This window comes from Nycticebus coucang, chromosome 11 (assembly GCF_027406575.1).
Source record: "Nycticebus coucang isolate mNycCou1 chromosome 11, mNycCou1.pri, whole genome shotgun sequence".
Taxonomy (NCBI): Eukaryota; Metazoa; Chordata; class Mammalia; order Primates; family Lorisidae; genus Nycticebus; species Nycticebus coucang.
In genome coordinates, this window is record NC_069790.1 from 98,426,103 (window position 1) to 98,449,305 (window position 23,203).

The 23,203-nt window shown below is 37.4% G+C and overlaps 1 protein-coding gene across 1 annotated transcript in view; it reads right to left on the reverse strand.

Moving 5' to 3' along the window:
• Positions 1-23,203, reverse strand: part of GRM8 (glutamate metabotropic receptor 8) — an 843,712-nt gene that overhangs the window by 686,340 nt on the left and 134,169 nt on the right. The window lies entirely within an intron of this gene.

The following is a 23,203-nucleotide window of genomic DNA, read 5'->3' on the forward strand; positions in this document are numbered from 1 at the left end:
AAATACAGTTTCATGAACACCGATTTAACTAGAAAGTATTTCATAATGGTTCATGCACTTTACTTTCTTTCAATGCACAGTATTTCTAAATAGTAGGAAAAAATGAGTTTTGCTTCAGGTTCCACTGTTTCTGAAGCCAAAGCAAAACATTGTGCTTTTTTGTTCTTGCTACTTTTTTATTCTGTACATGGTAAGTTCTGCAGAAATGAGAGAGAAATGAAGGTATATGCATCAGAAAAGGTCACCTCTGAAATTGTTTCTGGCTTTAGGACATAACCATGACTAACGGGGAATTGAATATGAGATTTTTTGACACCTGATGCCATTTCAGTCTCAGATTGAGTTTTTGGTAAATTATTTTAAATATCCACAGCTTATTGATAGAGTCATTGAGATTTAGGAATAGCCAACCACATACATCCTCTAACAAAAATATTTTTCCAACTCCCTAGAAAAAATAATATAAAAAGGAATCCAAACAATAAATTCTTTAGAAAAAGAGACCATTCTCTTATATAAGCAGAACGAATTGCTAAAAGATTTTCTTTGTGTGTGTGTACATTTTTTTTTGTTTGTTTGAGATTCATGGAGGGTACAAAGAATTAGGTTCCACTGATTGCATTTGTTAGATAAAGTCCCTCTTATAATTGTGTCTCGCCCCCAAGAGGTGTGCCACACACCATGACCCCCATCCCCCTCCCTTCTTCCCTCTCCCCACTTGCTCATTCCCTTACGCCCCACCCCTTGTATTAGTTCATCTACTGCCTTCTTATTAGAATCAAGTACATTGGATTCTTGCTTCTCCATTCTTGTGATGCTTTACAAGGAAGAATGTGTTCCACCTCTATCCAGGTTAATACAAAAGATGTAAAGTCTCCATCCTTTTTAGTGGCTAAAACATTTTCACAGCTTGAAATCCTATGCCTTTTCTCAACAATGTGGGAGGATGAGCTATGAAGCTGTGCATCTCATCCCTCTTCTGCTGCCACGCTGTGTGTGAGTGAAAGTTCAGAGATCAAAATGACTCCAAGATGGCCTAATTCAGGTGGCTTGGTTGAAGATGAAGGTTTAACAATTAACTTTGCTTTGCATCAGATCCTACAGATCAAATCTTTCAGTGCTCAAAGAGGATGTCAAAGAGCTTGCAATCCCAAGGTCCCACAGTGGGCTACACACCTTGGAATCCAATGGTCACCTACCACTGTCTGGCCAGATGACACCCAATCTACATGGCTGTTTTAACTCCACTCTTGGCATCTTTGAAAAGCCTTCCCCATCTGAATAATCTGAGTCTAGCAAGCCCTACTCCATATTGGTAGCCAATGAAATGACAGTAGCTTCCTAATATATAACAGTCACCCAAGTCTCCTCCTCAAAAGGCATTAGAAAAAAGAAAAGAAGAAGAAGAAAAAACAAAAAGTCATCCAGGGAGCAGCACAACAATGTGCTTGGAGCTCTCCAGGGTGCTGCAAGATCCATTCGGCTCTCGTGTGCCCAGCATCCATTTTGGCGGTACCAAAGATTGCTCATTTTAGCCTATGTAACCGCCCCCCTTTTTTTTTTCTGGTTCTGTTCTCCTGGTGGAGACCATGTTAACTTACTTATTAGAATTGTGGGATATTGAAACCATGTGACCTGCCTCTTCCTGCCCTTTGCTGTCTCTCCCAGATAAACTGGCCTTATCTCAACAAATTGTTCCCTTAATTAGAGTTTGTGCCTTCATAATACACGACTACTCAGGAAGGACACCCCTCCAAATAGCAAAACACACACTTTGGCCATTTTCACATTTTCTCATTTGCTTCCTAGGATCTTGGGAAGAGAGGATGAATGACTCAGTGAGATCTACCTACGTAAAAATTTTCCCCAGAGCAAAAGCTTGTGCATTTCTATGTTCTAGTGAAAGAGCTTCAGCACGCTGACCTTCACTTTGGAAGGAACTCTGTGCATGTGTGAGCATAAGGTGTGTGTGAGTATAGGGAATGTGTAGGGGGAGTAGGGGAGCATTCTATAGCAAATTCAATAGCCCTATACCATTTCCTTGTCTTGTTTAGACACATAACCCTCCTATTTCCTCAGCAACTCAGAGTCCAGCAATAAAATTCCTTACACAACTCCCACCCTGCCTATCATAATGAGCCACCCCTTTCTAAAAATGAGCACAAAGTGTGAAAATTGAGTGTTTGAAACCAAAACTAATTATCTCAAATTACTACCTTCAGTCAGTCACATCTAGGACTGTTTAATTAGCAGTCAGCCTCATGTTTAGGATTAAACAGGTGTAAAGGGTATATAAAATAAAAGTGCAGATAGAAGATGGCCCTTAGATTAATTCAGTAAAGGACTTTCTCCCCAAAGTCTTGAAGAGTTTTCTTTTTGCAGAGCAATGTGTGAGGAAGGAATGTGAGAGTATGTGTTTGTATTTTTATTTGTTCATTTCTATGGTCTACAATAATGCATATCAAGGTGCACTGATAATATTTCAAGACAATTTTTCAAGTCCTCGTGAAGTCACATCTCATTTTTATTTTATTGTAGTGGACCACTGAGTATTGGCTCATTAAGCATCTTAATTTCTGTGCCAGTATTCCCAATATTTCCACTATCTTCAAATCCCCTACTGGCAAATGAAGTACAAATTTTTTAAAGATTTGGAATATTTGTTTTTCTTTTCCCTACATCAAATCCACCCAAACAACCCCCTTAACCCTTATGCAGAAACAGCACCAATGAAAAAAATATATATATGATGGGTAGAGAACAGAAGTGGAGAGGGAAATGAGAAAAAAGGACGGAAAATGTACCCCAAAAAGGAGCTAGGAAACACACCTTTATCAGTTCCCCCATCCTTTTAAAGAAGCAATACCTTTTATAAGCCTCTATTAACTCCCACTTGCTTATTTAAAGGGTAAAATTCAAGCTCTACAGTCTAGTTCACAAAAACTATCAGACTTGATCCTCCTTCCCAGCCTGAATCTCCTCTCTGGATTGACAGAGGCTCTGAGCCCTTCAATCATTTCCCCATTGTTCTGTTTTTTTTTTGCAGTTTTGGCCAGGGCTGGATGTGAACCTGTTACCTCTGGCATATGGGGCCAGCACCCTACTCTTTTGAGCCACAGGTGCCGCGCATTTCCCCATTGTTCTTAACACAAAGCCCAAACCTCTAGTCATGGGATCCTTTGATTGGCATCTGACTATCTTTGCCCCTCACTCACCTGATCCAACCACACTGGAATCCTGTTTGTTCTCTGACAAGTTTGTTCCCTTTTGTCTCCTGCAAGACTCATGAATGTCCCTCCATACACTTTCTCAAGACTTTCTTGGCTTTTCTCACCCTTTAGCCCCAGCTCAAATGACTCCTTCTCAGACAGACCATCTCTGACCACCCCAATCTAGTGTGGTCTTCCCACCTCCCATTATCACCTCATCACCCTAATATTTCCTTCCATGCTCTTTTCACAAACTGCATTAATTTGAATATTGTATTTCTACTACTAACATAGATTTCTACAGGTGGCTTCTCTGTATTATTTACAGATGTAACATGAGTTCCTAGCACATAGAAGGCGTTCAAAAAACATTCATTGAATGAAAAATTAATCCACCCATAAATTAATCACGGACCCTTTTATGATTTTCTTCCATCTATCCTAAATTTGAGATATATATATATCTCAAATTATATCAAATATATCAAATATATCTTTGGCCAGTGCCAGGCTTGAACCCGCCACCCCCAGTATATGAGGCCAGCGCCCTACTTCTTGAGCCAGGCGCCACCCTGAAATATTTTTCTATAAAACTATTTAAGCAAAAAGTCACCCTTTCCCACATTCTTTATTAATTACGTATCTATCTATTCAGTTGCAAAAACTTCTGACCAGCACAAGAGATCTGTTTGTATCAAGATGAGGTGATAGAATTTCAGTTCAACTCCACTCAGCACCATTTCAGCTGTGAGATTGTGCAGACTCATCATAGGAACGCATACAATTGCCATTAAGCTTTTTGAAATGGTAAAAATGGCATGAAAACTTCATAACTATCTTGGCAAGCACCTTGACAGCTCACAGACTTCAATTTGTCATTAAAGAAAAATAAAAATTACATTTCTAGTCAAAGGCCAATGTCATGGAGTATTTAATCATGCAGCCCTTCTTGCTCATCTTCATCTGTAAGGTGGGTATTCTAGACAGGTCTAAAAGTGTTTACACCTCTCTCAAACTGTGCCTCCACATTACCTTCAGGTAATGTCTGATTTTACATGACTGAGGGATGAAATGAGAATTACTAAAACTCAGAGAAGCTCAGAGACTTTTAGATGCCACTAATTACTCTTTCCTGGTCCAAGAAAGTTACAACTTCAGTTGCCTTTTTAAGGTGTCCCACTGTTTGCATATCAAAATATCATGATACTCTTGACACTTGCCTTGTCTGTTCAGAATGGCCTGAGTTTTGTATCTGTTCTCCACAGTTTCTAATTTGTCAAAGATCCAAAGGAAACAAACACACCCCTGATAAGGTTAGCGTAAGTTGTACCGTAGGCACAGATCAGAGACAACCCCTCAGAATTGTAGGAGATGCACATCTTCCTGCAAGAAACTCACAAGCATCTGAGTCCACATTTGCAGACAGAAGAAAATTTAAGACCTTAGATGCATACATCTTCACCATCAAGAAAGGTTTTTGTTTCCACTAAAAACCAAAAGGTTTTCATTCTTTTTATCTCTGCAAACAATCTTGTCTGTTGAATTCTGAACTTAATGGTTGAGCAAGTTAGTGGGGTGGGTTCTTTGTGCTGTTCGAGAGCATCATGGGTTTTCTCCAGTGAAAGATCAGCTTGAAGGTGAGTTCTGCCCTCAGGAGGTAGTGTGTGCCTGAGCAACGTTCCTTACAGTCTGTGCCATTCTTCTCAATTGAATTCCTACAGGTATCTCAGAGAGGGACATGAGGCTTTGTGTTCTGATGCACAATGGAACTTAGTGAAAGAAAAGAGGAGAAAGCCTATTGAAATGGGAAATTGTGGAGGTCAAGGACAATAAGAGAGATTTCATTGTTCATTGTACTAAATTTTTATCCTTCTCCCCAACTCGAGCCCAATCAGACTAAGCAAAGCTTTTTATACACACCCACATCAAAGGGGCCTGTGGTTCATTAACACAGCTGAGTATAACACAATGTCAGCAGGTTTAAGGTCACAGGTTGAATTCCATTATGGGCCAGGATATGGGCAGTACCCCTCAAGAGACTTTTCCTCTTCAGAAATGCAAGTCAACCAGAGATGGAAGACACAGGCCAATTCACTCTCACTGCTAAATGAATAATTCAAAGATGGTTCACTTCTGATGCTTAACCTGAAATTTCAGCAGCAACTATGAAGAAGATCGAGTCACAAAAGGCTCACTTTCTTCAAAACATAAAGATCTTGTTTTTGAATCTATGTATGCCAAAGTCATGTGTTGGTTTTAGATAATCCATATGATATTATATGAATTGTAAAAGGGTATATTTTCTTATCCCTTTTTCAATGACATTGTATGAGTCAGGGAAGCCAAAAAACAAAACAAAACAAATGTCATACTTAAGTCAGAGTAACTCCAGAAGGCTAAATAAAGGGACTGTTTTCAACTCTGGGGCAGTATATGGAGAATGGCAGTGGAAAGGTACAATACAGAAAGAGCTGGAGGGTGGCAGATGCCACCTGTTGAGGCCTAAAGGTCAGAGAGAGAGCAGTTACAGAGTCAGATGGAAGCCACCTTGAGAGAAGCAGTGACCTCCCTGAAGGGACACAGCCAAGCCTTGGAAACCCTACAAGGAAATTATATCCTGACCTCTCCCCAGCCCCACATCTCCTGCTGTGTTTCTTCCTGACCAAAGTCACTGAAAGCCAGAGAAAAAGAGAACTTCAGGTTGTCTGGAGAGGAGAGCCCTGCAGGGCAGTGAACAGAAGGCAAAGAAGAAGGTGGACGTGAAGAGGCAAACAGAAGCTATCTGGCCCAGGAATCATTAATCACTGATCATTGGACATTTGAAACACATTTCAGATTTTCAGTTTTCTGTATTCTATCACTTTTTCATAACTTGATGCTTTCAAATACTTTTGACAAAAAAATCTACCCTAAGACAAATTGGTTTGGTTATTAAAATCTCAACCCTAATACTAGGCCAATTAAGCTTGAATTTCTTTTGGAAAATGAAATAATGCCCCATTTTAAAAAGAAAGTGTAATGATTTTAATCAAATTGGTAATTCCATTTGACTTCTAACCTGTTTATTTAAAATTAAAGACAAGCAATCCATGAACATGAAAGAATTTATATGCAAACAACCATAATTACACACTATAAGATTAATAAACCTTTTTTATATCTGCTAATTACATTTTACAATGAGAAAGCACAACTGTTCCTAAGGGAAAGTATTGCTATTATCTATCAAGTCACTGGGAGTGTTGAGATTTTTAAAATCAACCACCCTATGTATACTTAAACGAAAGTTTTAATAGTGAGTTGGATTCAAAACTTTCACTTTTTAAGAAAGGGACTTCAACATTCCAGATCATTGTATAGTCTCTCCAGTAAGCAGCTTCTCCTGATCTTCAGTTCTTATTTACAAAACAAAAAAGGACATTGTATTTTTTCTAATTTCCATACATTTCAGTATTCTGTGATTTCTAGAAAATTATAACCAGCGCACATGCAATGCAATGTTACACACAAATTTAAAAGGCTAATTGCATACATGCACTATTTTCTGATTAGTGTTTAAATTCAATTTAATGTCTTTTTAAATGGTTACTTTTCAATTAATCCATTCAACAAATTAGATCCCACACTGTACAGACACCATGACAAGCCCTGGAGATGGGGTAGTAAATGACACGTGATCCTCCCACCCCCATGGACCAGGTGGTCACTGGAAAAAGCAGTCATTCAATAAACAATCGACCAAATAAACATTTGGCAGCAACTGTAATGAGTGTTGTGAAAGTGGAGTATAGGCCACTGAGAGTTACAAGCCACTCCTCTGGTCCTCCTGGGACAAGGCAGGCACTCCAGAGGAAGTGATGTAAGCCAACACATGAAAAATAGGAAAGAAAGAAGAAAGCAGTTAGCACCAGCTGCAGATTGCCTCTCACTGGAGAGCTCCTTTAGCTGTGTAAACCACCAATTTATAGAAGTGAAAAGGAGGGGCACTCAGCTGACAGGTACTACTTAATTAAAAAAAAATAAATAAAAACTTGCCATAAGCTGAATACTATTAACCAAAGACCACCCATTTCCCGTGCTTTTTACAAATACCATTTTCAAGTAGTGTATGCATAATTGGTGTTCTTATACCAGAACTATTAAGCAAATAGCTATGTAATTATCAGCAGGAATCCACATTATGTTATGTGCTCAAGGATCTCTGAGTCCTGAGGCATGTGAGGATAAGGAAGGAATGATGAAATGAATGAATAGATGGAGGGAGAATGGATGAATGACTGCAGCAGACATGAAGCCCCACAGGAGAGACACACTTTAACAAAGTCAAAATCCCAGGAAGATAATAAATGTATGCTTATAGCACTTGAGAAGGGACAATAAATGTATGCTTATAGCACAGAGAAAGGGGCTTCAAGGAGGGGGTGGGAGGAATCATGCCTGCTAAACAAGGAAGTCTGGAGGGCGGCTAGAAACACCCAACAGGTAGATCACAACCCAGCAACTCTAGCCAAAAGTGGGGAAAGAATGTGGGCATGAAGTAACCTAGGTAACCAATGACCAATTGGAAAGGACAGTAATCAACAACCAATAGAAAAGGACAATAATTCCTGGAGGCATGGAGAGACTGATGAAAGAGTTACAAAACAATGTCAAATGGAGGGAAAGAGGATACTTAAACCTCTGCACTACCTTGGCAATCTCCTTCTCTCTCCCTCTTCTCACTCCTGAGAGGGACCTACTTCCAACTCTCTTTGGAAGCTCTCTAAACTTTCTCTTTGTTCTTAAATAAAATTTCTCCTTGCTGTACTAAAGCCTATGAGTAGTTACTTTTGCTTTCTATTCAAGCTGGCTGTTCTGCTCCTGTTTTATTGTTGATTTCTATATACCTCAGTTGAACTTTCTAGTTCTGCGGAGCAATCAAAGGAGGTGAACTGAGGTCAGAGAACCAGGACCCCTGACTCTCAGTGGTACTTATAAGCTCCAATATTTGTTTCCTTAGGAAAGTAAAAAAGAGATTGAGAAGTAGAAGGAAACTGTCTTGCTTCATTTTACTCAGACAGCAAAAGCTTTGGGATGAGATTTCAAATTACATGAGGAGCAGGTTAGAACTAACCCTGGAAGATAATCTGGCTGTTTGGGTTTTTGTTTGTTTGTTTGTCTTTTATGCTTACAAGATAATATGATATATACATTTTCTGCACCTCCCAGGAGGAGGAAAGATCCATAACAAATGAACCTGACCATGTCTGAAAACTGCTCATGACCCAGCATCCAAGGGACAGAAGGAGAATTCCATTCCCTGGTTTCATTATTTTTCTAACTATTACTGCCAGAAATTTACTGCATTCTGTAGTAAAGGCTATTTCTCTGGTACTGTCTCAACAAAGTCGTCAAACAATTTGGGGTTTCAAAGTGAACTCCATCTCTCAGTATTCTTTAAAACAAAAAGTAAGAAAAATTTGGGGAATGAGTTGCTTAGAACAGAGAGAATTTTCTATAAAGTGGTTTTCTTACATGAGTATCAAAAAAATGATAAATTATAATTTTTTATAATAGAAGAATCAAAAAGATTCTGTGACACTTTCTTAGCATCATTTGCTAAACCACTTAGAAATTTAACTCTCCACCCACTCATGCCCATCACTGCTGACTTCAAACCATCTCCTAGCATTTAATTTTCCTCTTCTGCTGATTTCTTTGCTGTGCAACATTGCTGTGGTTCAATTTTTCCCCCAAGCATGTCAGCACTAGAATATTAAAAAATAAAAAGTTAGTAATTATAACCAACAAATTGAAGTCAATAAACCTTAAGCTGACAAATATTCTATTTAGACTGGCATTTTGCCACTCAATAAAACATGATTTGAATCCTACAAATAAGGAAAAATGTTGATAAGGACATTTGTTTGTGCAAATAAGTTTCCTGGTTGACAATTTCATGGATTTTTAGTGATTATCTGCATTCACTCAAACCCGGTCTTCAAGTCATTATCGCCCAGCTGGCATTCAGGTAGTGCTCCTGAACACCTAATGCCACTGGAAATTTTCACTTCCTGTATGTTATCTAAGTTGGTGAACTCAGTAGGTTATAAGTTACATATGCAGTTAAAGGTCTTAATTAGAGTTCCACTCACTTAGGAAAAAATCCCACTCCAAAGACCAAATAGCTGATGTCATTAATGGCCATCATTGATGATGGGAAAAGTAGATAAAAGAATGTAGATGATTCAGATTCCATTATTCTAGTGAACGTTAGAGAATGCCCCAGGGATATGTTCCTTTCCCAAGTATCCTCTTAGTATTCCAAAAGCAGCACTATATTTCCCCAAAGTGAATTGATTAGCCCCTTCAGCCCATCCACAACCTCTCTGTGAGAAGGCTAGCGTGCTGCCCTTGGTCGGCCTGCTTTATGTGTCATATTCCACCTGCGCATGCAACTCATGAAATGCACGTATGTGCCCACACATTGTCATGTTGCTTTCGCTAATGTGTATTTAACCTGTTAGAGTGGCCAGCAATTGTGCTTAATGCTCTTTTCCCATTTTATGGATAAGAAAACTGAAACCTAGAGAAGTTAAGTAGCTTTCCCAAGACTGAATACAGTAATCTCCCTATAATCCAGCACCACAGGGATTGGTAGAGTCCAGATGAATCTAGTTCTGGTTGCTTAAGAATCACTATTAAAAACAAGCCTAATTAATTCTATATCCCATACTATAATATACCATACTGTAAACTCTGTATTAACATGATATTAACATTGAAATACACTGATTAAAAAGATAAAGACAAACGTCACTTTGTGTAACAGTTTTACTATATTATTAAAGAGCTTTTACAGTTTTACTGTATTATTAAAGAGCTTTGAAAATACAGGGCACAATTTTAGTTAAATGCCAGTCAATACACTTTTCAACTTCACTACGGTATTTTTTAACTTCAAGTAACACACATTAACACTTAAAACTGTCACAGAGTACACCTGGGAGATGCCAGAGTGAAGCATGAAGCGTTGGCTTATTGATGGCTTGCGCGCCAAGTTTAAACTCGGTTGGTTTTTCTTGCTGGATCACATGTCTGTTGCCTTAGAGAGCCAGCTGCTTGAATTTTGAAAAATGGGGAGTTTATTGAATTCGTAAATGACCAGAGTAGGACTGAAACTCAGGCAGGCTGACTTTAGATTCATCCTTTAATAATCATCTCTACCCTCTGTGATCTCACGTCCACATTAAGTTCTGTTGTTCATTCTTCAGTAGCTTTCCTTTCAGTAAGTGCTCAAGTTATGGAATTGTGGTTAGGAAGCAATGACCGTTCCCTGTTCCCACCTCTTCTGGTCACATATCCAACTCCCTGAGGGTCACAGGTCATGGCTTAGCTTGGACATCACCATATGTGGCATCATAGTGAAAAGGAAAGACTAACAGCTCTCAGCCAGCTGTAATATATCTGCTTTGACATCTGTCAATTGCAATTGCTATAGTTCTGCCCACTGAGGTAACAGCAAAATGGCCAGAAACAAAATTAAGCAGCAATCACCTAAGGTCAGCCAGGGACGCCACGTGTGAATGGAATAGTCAAGATTCAAAGACTAGAGAGAACATGTCCAAATACAACAGAGGATAGGGAGCAGAAGCAGAGACCAGGAAATGGGAGAAGATGAAAGGGTATCCCAGGCAGAGGCGGAAGCACTTCACACAGCAAAACATATGAAAGACTATGGAGGAAAAGCAAATAATTCAGTGGTCTTAGCAAAAGGTGTTCATGAGCCAGTTTGGTCTGTTTTTTGTTTGTTTTCATTTTGCATTTTAACAAGTATTTCTTAAGCAGTACCATATGCCAACCCTCGCTTACTTAGCTCTGAGAACTATTAACTTTCCTCTTAATACCATCTCCTTGTTGGCCATTCTTCTCATTGGTGTTAATATTCTCTAGATCAAGGCCTACAGTCTCTTTTCTTTTCACTTCATACCTACTCCAAATCTATGCATCTGTATTCATATTCTAAATGTCTACATATAATAACTAAGAAAATGCCATGAAGGGACAGTTTGACGAGAATATTTCAGATTGTATATGAAACCAGCACATTGTACCCCTTGATTGCACTAATATACACAGCTATGATTTAACAATAAAAAAAAAAAAATCTATGCATCTGGTCTAAATCTCTTTCCAGAGTTCCAAACACATGTCTTACTTAACATCTCCTCTTGAATGTCCAACAAGTATCTCAAAAACATGTCCAAAAGTTGTCACATCTGCCCCAACATAAACTACAGGTCATATGGTGCACCAGCGGTCATATGGTGACCTCAGGTCATAGCTAGTCAATCAGCCAGGTCCCAGATTCATCTGATCGCCACATATTTTTTTGGACATGACGTTTTCCAACTATGTAGCTATGCCATTTCCCTCCTTTATCATTGCAAGGCATGAGTTTGGCTTGCCTTGCCTAGCCCTTTCTTTTTTATATCTTTCAGTAGTCAGGTTAGCCACCAGAAATAAAGAATTTTTAAGCCAGCCGCAGTGGCTCATGCCTATAATCTCAGCACTCTGGGAGGCCAAGGCGGGTGGATTGTCTAAGCTCACAGGTTCAAGACAGCCTGAGCCAGAGCGAGAGCCCATCTCTAAAAATAGCTGGGCATTGTGGTGGGCACCTGTAGTCCCAGCTTCTTGGGAGGCTGAGGCAAGAGAATCACCTGAGCCCAAGAGTTTGAGGTTGCCGTGAGCTATGATGCTACAGCACTCTACCCAGGGCGATGGAGTGAGAGTCTGTCTCAAAAAAAAAAAAAAGAAGAAAACAAAAAAGAAAAGAAAAAAAAAGAAAGAATTTTTAAATATTAACTTTAAGGTCCATCTTTCCTTAAGAAAGAATAGTAAAAAATAGACTCATATATTTTGGTATAAAAGATATGAGATATCTTTGCAAAAGACTGATTTACCATCATCGACTATAGTAACTGTGGCATTGACTAAGTTTTCTTGCTGCAATCTTGCTGCTGAGTGTTGTCAGCAAACTTATAGCATCAGCATCGCGTGGGAACTTCTTAGAAATGCAGAATCTCATCCACCCCAGACCTACTGAATAAGAATCTACATTTTAACAAGATATTCAGGTGATTCGTGGGCACAATAAAATTGGAAAAGTACTGCCTAGTATAAAACGTTGAATGTGTACTCAAGAGCCCTATATTTTCTTTTGAAAATTTTCCCTATCATGCTCAAAGGAATTTAAGTGCATTCACTGCAAGGATTATTTTTGAAAATCTGGATGTTGTCATCATGAGGAAATACAAAAGCTCCCTCTAATTCACTTCATGAAAACGTTGATGCCTTGAACATGATATTCACGTGAATACCATCTTGTGATATTAAGATTCACTTATATTAAGAATAACATCTTGTGATAATTGGAAATATCTTTTCAAAAATATCTTGCTTCCAAAGACATTATTTTAAGAGTAATATGTTTAAATTCTTACATCAAGTGGCTGCGTGAAGTTTATTTTTAGTGTTATGATAAATTTATAGAGTAGTGAATATATCTAATCAAGCATCAAGTCAGTAAGAGGTTTTTAAATATGTTTCTTACTTATTTGAAAATAATAATGAATTTGTGAAAAGTAAAAATTTAACAAAGGCTGATTAAATGCCAAATAAAAAGTGAATTGTATCTTATCATCAATAAATTTTCCCTAGCATTCATATGCAATAGGGTAATTTTGTGAGATACTTGTTTCTCTGTCTGATACTGGCTGCTTGAGAAGACCCATGAAAGAATTATTTTCCCTCGTGTCCTCCACACAAGCAACTAAGACTGTGTGTCCTGGAAAATTAGTTGGTTTTTAAGAGCTTTGGCCTACAGAGGCCAGACAGCTGAATTACCAGTGGAAGAGTACCTCCCAAGGTTTGAGGCTGAGGAATTAAAAATGGAAATGGAGGGAGAGTGTGAGGAATGATGGAAATCTTTAGTTTGGCCTCTCCAAGTCCTGGGAACCCAGAAACCTCATTAAAGAAGCTGATTTCCTATGCTTGTCATGGAAGGAGTAGAATCCTCTTCCTTTTAATAGCCCCTGGGGGCCACAGTGAGCATCTCTGTATCCTTGGAAACCAAAGGCTGGGCCCCCACTATATGACTACATTTGAATTCTTGACACCCTAGTGAATGTGGCTGAGTGTCAGAGTTATTTGACATAGAAGAAAAAGGTTTCTTGCACCAAAATTTCAAAAAGCAAATTCATTTCTTACGCCTACTTTATATGAGAGAGTAGGCTTATGAGCGGAGACGCTAGGATTTCTGCTCTTCCTTAGCAGAGCTTAGTAAAGTACTTGATACACAGCAGAGAATGCATCCATTGTTGATTAACTGCCTACTTGCAACAGTAAAACAACTCAGGACTCCTGTCTTTTAACATCTACAATCTTCCTAATAAAAGTGCTTCTCAAAAGCTTCCCACATTTTTAGCGCTTAAGTGAAAATGCACTCTTTCTTTTTTTATGAGTATCTAACTCCTTTTTCATAGACCATAACTTAGATATATGAAGACATTTATTGTCTTTCCAATTCACTCTAATTTTCTAAATAATCTAAATATGTAAATGTCTTCATTATGGCTTGCCAGAGACTATGCAAATATCATTGGGGTTTCTGTTCAAAAATAAATAAATCCTTTCATGTTTTTTTTAAAACCTTTCTCAAATTAAAACTGTAGTATTTTTCAACCTCAAACTTGAGGTGTGCACATTGCTTACTAGATGTCCTTTAATTTTTTTTATTCTAAAGAGTAAAATTTGAGAAAATGTAAAGCAGTTCAAGATGGCATTTAAGAATATCTGAATTTAGAATGAAGAATATCCAAAACGTAGACCGTTTTCTTTTGTAAACAATAAATAGAAAGTGGGACCACAAATAGGATTCAAAGTAGCTAAAAACACCCAGGGGGAAAAACTCCACAAAGAGGAAATGAAAATACTGAAAGATGAGGGAAGAAAAAATTTTCAATAAGTAATAAGAAGACCTTTCAGGAGAGAAGCCAAGAAGAGTTAGAAGTAGCTTAAATATACTGAATGAGAAACCAGAATTAGAGAAATGAGGCTAGGGATTGAGGAGAAGAGGATGAATGAACAGAGGAGTATGGCTTGAGTCAAAATTAAACATCAGGAACAAGAAGACAGAAAAGAGAAGAAGACTTTTAATTCTCTTTAGCAGGAAATGAAATAAGCAATGAAGCAACTCTTTCCCCTCCCATCTTCCATCCTCACAAGGGGCTCCCTGTGAACTAATCATCTGTCCATCATCACTCTGGACTGGTGTTGGCTTGGTTTAGGGTATCTCATCCCAACCATGTTATAATCTCCAGGGCCACTGAGTCTCTTCACAACTAATCATCAGCCAGATATTGCAATCAAACATTTGTGTCTACAGAACTGCTATGGTTTGAACATTTGATCATTCCAAACTTCATGTTGAAATTTGACCCCCAGTGTTAGAGGTGGGGCCTAATGGGAAGGGTATGAGTCATGGAGGTAGATCTCTCATAAATAGATGAATAACCTTCCTGGGAGCAGAGAAAATGAGTTAGTTCCTTTTCCATGTACATGTTGGTTCCTATTCGAGTTGCTGGTTAAGAAGAGCCTGGTGCGCGCGCGCGCACACACACACACACACACACACACACCCCGTATGCTTCTTGCTGGATCTCTGCACACACCAGCTCCTCTTCTGACTTCCACCAGGAGTGGAAGCAGCCTGAGCCTGTCATCAGATGTAGATGCTCAACTTGAACTTTTCCAGGCCATTATAATCGTAAGCCAAATAAATCCTTTTTCTTTATTAGTTATCCAACCTCAGATATTCCCTTATAGCAACACAAAACACACAAAGACAATAACCTTAAATGTATTATTCTATACCTGGTTTCTGATTCAAAATTACCAAATTTTCTCCAAAACTTCTCCAGACCTACTTCAATATGTATGGGTTAAATATTTTTCAAACATTTTGCAGAATATATGTTTTTCTTCCCCATTAAAAAAAAAAAATAGGAATAGCCATCACTTTAAGATATCTTTCAATATCCCCCATCAAACCAACATAGGCTGGCTTTCTGGGTACCCATTCTCTCTTCCTTCTTTCTGTCTGTCACATTCTTCTGTCGCTTTTGCTATCTAAGGTCAAGCCCCAACTCTGCTCTGAACTACACATAGAGCAGGATCTTCGCGTTTGACACTAGAGATTATCACGTCTCTCTGATCATTAACCCCATATCTTAAGTGGATCCTTCCCACTGGAATTTCTATATTCAAGCCTCTCCAATTTAAAAAGAAAACTTTTTTAACATTTAATTTTAAAAAGAAAAGAAACCATTACTTAAACTGTCATCCAACTGCAGCTCTCAAGCTAACTTCTGTCTGTCCTTTACAATCGAAATTTTAAAAATTATCTAAATTCTCTCTCCATTTTCTTACCTCCTAATCATCTCTCAGCATTGAACCTAGCTTCTGTGGTAATAGTCAAGGTAAACTTCCCTGGGCAAGGTCACTCAAACTTCTCAAGTCACAAAATATCAAGACCACATTTCAGTCCTTATTTCACTTGAACCAGAGCATTAAACCTTGCTAATACCTTCCCCGGCTTCTACAACATGCTCTCCTGGTTTTCTCCGACCTCTCTAGACATTCCCTTTTTGTCACTTTCTCTAGGACATCCTTCTTTCCCTAAAATTTAATAGTGAAATTCCTTGAGGCTTGATCTAAAGACCAGTTTTCTATGGATTCTTTCATATTCACAAGGTAGTAACAACCAATCACACTTACAACTTTGATTACCAGCCATGTAATTACAATCCCTGAATTTATCCCTGAAAAAAAATCAACCCAGGTTTCCTCTCTAAAATGCAAATCTAACAACAACTGTACAATGGACCTCACTTAGAAATTTTAAATTTACTTTAAATTTAACATGATCAAAACTGAATGTATAGACTTGCGCCTGGGACTATCGTGGGGAATAACTGGGACCAGATATAGTTCCTACTCCTTAACAAAATATTAGCAAGTCAAATTTAGGCCTATATAAGAAGGATAATAAACAATGACCAACAGAATTTATTGTAGAAATGAAATCAATTCACCATACTAATAGCATAGATACAAAAGCATATCATCATCTCAATTGATGTAGAAAAAGCATTTGATAAAATTCAATACTTAATCACAAAATAGATAAAACAAATCTTCAGCAGATTAACTCTATACAACTATCTCCTAAACATAATAAAGGACATCTATTATAAAATATGTCTAATATTAGATTGGATTATAAAATACATCTAAAATCATATCTACTGGCTAAAGGTTAAATGCTTTTCCCCTACTAATCTGTATAGGATGTGAATGTCAACCTCACCTTTTCTACTCAACAATGTGCTGAAGAGTCTACCCAGCCCAGTAAAGCAAACAAAGAATAAGTAGATAGGAAGGTAGGTAGATACGACAATGGATGGATGGATGGATATAAATGGATGAAAATATAGACAGGTAGACAAATGACACAGAGACTCATAAGAAAGAAGTAAAACCTATGCTTACTCGCAGACAACAAAATTGTCTACATAGAAATCCTAAAGAATCTACAATAAACTGCTGTTGCCCAACATAGTTGATATCTCAAAAACTACCTCTAGGTTTTTAAAAGGTGATGTTTTAATGGAGAAAATTAAGAATCTTTATAACCACCAGCTATATGACTATAGACTAGCAAAGGGCACAGAAGCTAATTACTATCATTATTTTTAGCTGGGCCTGTGCTTATCTGGGGGGAGGCCCTTGCCTTGCACCTCATTGTTAATTTGTAAGAGCAGTTTCAAAACTACCAAAATAAATAGGTAATATAAGAATGTCACAGGATGTAAAGTCATTATAAAAAATAAAAATTTTAAAATACCATTTAAATAGCATTAAAGCAATTAATAGCATTAAAATAAATACTTAGAGATAGATTTAACAAAATATATACTAAACAGATAACTGAAAAATATAAATTTTGCTCAGAAAATTTTAAAAAGATAAAAATAAATGAAGACATATCATATGTTCTTTGATCAGAAAATTTACATTGTGATATCAATTATCCTCAAATTGATCTAGACCAGTGGTTCTCAGCCTTTCTAATGCTGTGGCCCTTTAATACAGTTCCTGTGGGTCACAACCCACAGGTTGAGAACTGCTGATCTAGACATTCAACACAATCTCAATCAGAATTCCAGGAGGCTTTTTTGGTAGAAATTGACTAGCTGATTCTAAAATTTATATGGAAATGCAAAGGATTTGTAATAGCTAAAATAATTTTGAAAAATAAGGACAAAGTTGGAGAACTCAGTATCTAATTTCAAAAGTAACTATAAAAGTACAGTAATCAACAAAGCGAAGAACTGGCATAAACCTAGACATATAGTTCAATAGAATAAAGTAAGGAGTCCAGAAACATTAAGATGAGTTTCTATAAAGGTTCCAAGACAATTCAAAGTGGAAAGGAAAATCTTTTTCAACAAATAGGGCTAGAACAACTGAATATCTACATGAGAAAAAAAATGAACCTTTATTCTCACTTCATGCATAAAAACTAGTCAAACTGAACAACAGTACCAAATATTAAGTACTGATAGTAAAGCTATAAAAATACTAGAAGAAAAAATAAGTGAAAATCTTCACAAAATTGGGAAAAACAAAGCTGTTTAGGAAAGACAAAATATATAGTTCATAAAATAAATTGGACCTCATCAAAATTAAACACCTCTGCTTGTTATAAGGTGTAATTAATAAAATATAAGGCAGCTAATAGGTTGAAATGGAAAATATTTGCAACATGTATCTGACACAGGACTTTTACTGAGAAATTTTAAAGAATTCTGATAATTCAAGAGTAACGCAAACAGCCCAAATTTTTACATGAAGAAAATATTGGAACAGAAATTCAGAATGTATACAAATGACAAAATAGAAAGATCCTCAACCATATTAATATTCATGGAATTAAAATTGAAATCAATGAGACATGACTCTCCATTCACGAGCATAGCTAACATTAGAAACTGACAATACCAAGTATGAGCAATAATGTGGAGCAGGTGGAACTCTCATACATATTGGTTGAGAATGCAAACTGGTGGAGCCACTTTTGACAATAATTTGGCAGTTTTATATATTTGTGTGTATACACACACATAGATGGAAAAATATGTACACTAATATGTGTAAATGTGTACATATACTGTGTTCATAAATGTTAAATATATGCACAATACAGCAATTCTACTGCTACATATGTCCTTACAAAGACTGGTACTCAAAAATTCACTGAAGCTTTATTTATACCAGCCCAAAATTGAAAACAACCTAAATTTCAGTTCTTGATACTGGTCTGTTCAAGAGTACTTGAGGGTGGGGGGAGAAAACAAAAACTAAATATCTATAAATCGACAAATGGATAAACAAATTGTGGCATAGAAAATGAAATATAATTTAGCAATAAAAAGAAACAAACTATTGATACATGCAATAATATAAATGCATCTCAAAACTGTAATACTGAAAGTAAAGCAAGTAGACAGCCCTCAGAATGCGAGAGGATATTTGCAGGGTATGTTTCCAACAAAGGTCTGATAACGAGAATACACAGAGAACTCAAACTTATTAACAAGAAAAGAACAAGTGATCTCCTTTCACTGTGGGCAAGAGACCTGACAGAACCTTCTCCGAAGAAGACAGGTGCATGGTCTACAGACACATGAAAAAATGCTCATCATCTTTAATCATCAGAGAAATGCAAATCAAAAGCACTTTGAGATACCATCCAACTCCAGTAAGAGTAGCCCACATAACAAAATCTCAAAACTACAAATGTTAGCATGGATGTGGAGAAAAAGGAACACTTCTCCACTGCTGGTGGGAATGCAAACTAATATGTTCCTTTTGGAAAGAAGTTTGGAGAACACTCAGGGATCTAAAAATTGACCTGCTGTTGGATCCTGCAATTCCTCTACTTAGAAGTATATCCAAAAGACCAAACATCACTTTGCAAAAAAGATATTTGCACCAGATTGTTCATTGCAGCTCAATTCATAATAGCCAAGTCATGGAAGAAGCCCAAGTGCCCATCGACCCATAAATGGATTAATAAATTGTGGTATTTGTATACTGTGGAATACTGTGCAGCCTTAAAAAAGATGGAGCCTTTACCTCTTTTATGTTTACATGGAGAGACCTGGAATATATTCTCCTGAGTAAAGTATCTCAAGAAGGGAGGAAAAAGTATCCAATGTACTCAGTACTTCTATGAAACCTACTTATGTTTATTCACACTTTCTTATGAAAGATAGAACACAACTATAGCCCAGGATGAAGGAGAAAAATGGAGTGGGAAGGGCGGGGAAGGGGGAGGTTTGATAGAGGGAGGGTAAAAGGCCGACCATACCTATGGAGCATATTGCAAGCGTACAAGTCACATCTGTCAAGTGTAGAACATAAATGTCTTAACACAATAATCAAGTAAATGAGGCGAAAGCTATGTTGATTGGTTTGATGTATAAAAACTGTCAGACCATGTCAAATTGTATAAAAAAAATCAACACATTGTACCCCACATATGCATAAATGCATTCATGATCTATGTGTATTTTACTTAATAAAAAATAACATTTTTTAAAAAACTGTAATACTGAGCAAAAAAAAAAAAAAAAGAAAAGAAAGAAAAAGCTGGTCCCCAAATACTATATACAATGTAATTCCATTTATTGACATTCCAGTAGAAAGGGCAAATCCAATCTCTGGTATAAAAACAGATCCATGATTTCCTGGAGCAAGAGCAAGGTGAGGGGACTGCAAAAGGGTGTAAGAAACTTGCTATATGATGGAAAATGTTATATGTCAATTGTGCTGGTAGTATGCGCATTTATACATTTGCCAAAACTCATCAAATATATGCTTTAAATAGGCACACATTATTACACGTTAATTACTTTTAATAAAATTTATTTTTAAAAAAATCAATGCCTAGTCTCTCTTTCCACCCCAGCCCAAACCTCCCAAAGCAAGTTCTCAAGTTATAGTAAACCTTGGTGTCATGCTTTCCCACTTTCATATTCCTCAGCCCTCACATCCATATAATCACCACGTTTTGTTTACTTCCAAAAATAATCTGAGTCTTGACATATTACATTTATACCTGCACTCTGTAAGTCTATACCTCATTCTCACACCCAGATCTATTGTGACATCTCGGCAAGCACCCTGTGCCCTTTCAGTGTATTTTCCCCCATGCCAGCTGAGTGCAGATCTGATTGTAACAGCCCTCTAAAAACTGTGCAGTCCTTAGGACAGAGAGGGCCTTATGTGGCCTGGCCCCTACATGCCGCTCCGAACTATTCGTTTATCCTCTAGGTCTCCATACTCCAGCCACGGTAGCTTTTTTTTTTTTTTTTCAGTCCTTGAAGAGACTCTGCTTCTTCACTGTTGAAGACCTTCTCACCTGCTGTGTTCTCTACTTAAATACACACATCACCTAAATCCTTGCTCATCCTTCAGATTTCTGCTTAAACATCATATCCTCAGGACAGCCCTCCTTGCCTCATCTTCCAGCAAGTCAAAGCCCCCAACAAAGATTCTTATAACATTCTGAGTTTCTTTTTCTTTATACCTGCTTCCATTGGGAATTGTATTATATCATTATTTTCATAATTTATTGTTCAATGTCTACATCTGTAGTCGGATTTGAACTTCACAAGAATATAGCCATGCTCATATTATTTATTACCATATCCCTGGGACCTAGAATTAAAAGGTTCAACAAACATCAATAAATGAATTAATAGTGCCTAAGACAAAGAGTGAATCCAAAGAGTGACAATAAAGTGTCAACGACGACCTTCTCTGAGAGTAAGTAGCTTCTTTAACCACTAACATTTTGCTTCTAAAATGAGTCCAGAGGGACCCAGAACTCAAACTAGAATAAACAAGCCTATAAAATATAAATGTCATTTTATCTTTAAGGACTTATTCATAGTAATATCTGTGTTAAAATCTAAAAGAGATGGACTCATTAAGCAGGATGGGGCAAGGTGCATCTACAAGAAGAACATAAATGAATATGGACAAATGAAATATATAGGCGGTGCCTGTGGCTCAAGAAGTAGGGCGCCTGTCCCATATGCCGGAGGTGGTGGGTTCAAACCTAGCCCTAGCCAAAAACCACAAAAAACAAAAAAAAGAAAGAAAGTAAGAAATATATAATGATTTATGAATTCATAATGTTAAATAGTACTAAAAATGCCTTGGTAACTATTATAACATGCTTGGGCACAAATCCATTACCAGGAAAATTTGCTAGTAAAAATAGAAAAATCAAATATTTCAACATGCCTTTTCCGTAGGTCAGCGTAATCAAATAGCGAATGAAAGAAAATTCTTTATAGAAGAATTCTGTCTAATAAATGCAAAAGGAATCATTTCTATGATGGTGACACCCAAATTTGCTTACTATCTTTTAGCACAGTTTAATTTGGTCTCTCCACAAAACATTCCAAACAACTCATCTTCTTTGGCAAAGTCAGGGATATCTTTCTTGCTTCCAAAGATTTTCCATATTAATGGATCAATAGGCTGAAGTATGACTGTATGAATATAGACTCAGCACAGAGGTAAGTTTGGGATATTTTGTGGAGAATGTTGAAGGCCAGTGCAAAAAGTTTATGCTTAATTTGGTAGCTGATAGACAGCCATGGTAGATTTTCTTTCTTAGTGATGGTGCAACATTATCATAGCTGTACTTTATAAAAATAACTCTGCCTGCATATATTAAAATAGACAGTAGAATAGAGGAACTGGAGGTGTAGAAAGAGTTGTGAAGTGATTGCAATATTTAAGAAGGCTGTCATAATGGCCTGAAGTGAGGTGATAACAGTGGGGATGACAAATTCAGAAGCCAGAGAGGAAGTATAATTAGACAGAATCTAACAGTTGAACTTTAAATGTATGACATGATATACACTGTGTGATGGTTGATAAATGACTTGTGATAATGCTGATGACTGCCAGGATTCAGTTTGCAAGCTCCAAGCAGTTAAAAACTCACAACATTTTGTTGTTAAAACAAAATGTCAAATGATTAAGCAACACTATTGCATCATAATCTAAGCTAGTCGTAGAAATGACCTGAATATTTAAAACAGAAAGACTATAATATAGGGAATTAGTTACACGCGTGACAGAGAGCTGAAAACTCAGAGGACAGCGAGGAAACCCAGAGAATAGTGCCAAAAAGAAGTAACTACCTAAGCCAGAGAGAAAGGGTGAAGATACTACAACCAGGTCAAGGGCCACCGTCACCCAGTGGAAGCTGAAACCACAGCAAGCCAAGAAAGCAGAGCAGAGGCTCAGAAGAGAAATCACCAGTGCCAGAGATGATTCCCAAGGCAGAGACAGAAGTGAAGAAATAATGTGAAATTTTTCTCCTTCCCATCCACTTATCTTCTACCAGTGACAAAGACCGACTGGAAGCCAGTTGACAGAGAACCAAAAAAATGCAGACGTCAGTAGGATGTCATCCCCCCTCAATGAAAGGTGACCCAGGGAATGGGTGAAGAATGGATGTGAGAGCAGACAGACCTAGGCCCTAACTATACAGGTTAGAATAAATGGCTTCAAATTTTCAGCAGAAGACTAAAGAAATACAAGTATAAAATCAAGCAAATTAAGAAAAACTTCAGTAATCTTAAATTTGGATTGGAAATGTCAGTCTAAACTCATGATTTATTTTAAGTGTGTATTTCCTAATTCTACCTTCTGAAAGGCTCAACGCAATGATAGTGTAGTAGCAATGAACTCACTTAGCGCTCAGATTATGACGTCTAATACCATTCCTCACTGAAATGAAACAAGGCTCCTCCTATGAATCATCCTCTAGATACTCAGCAAGATGATTCTGGGATATCTTATTG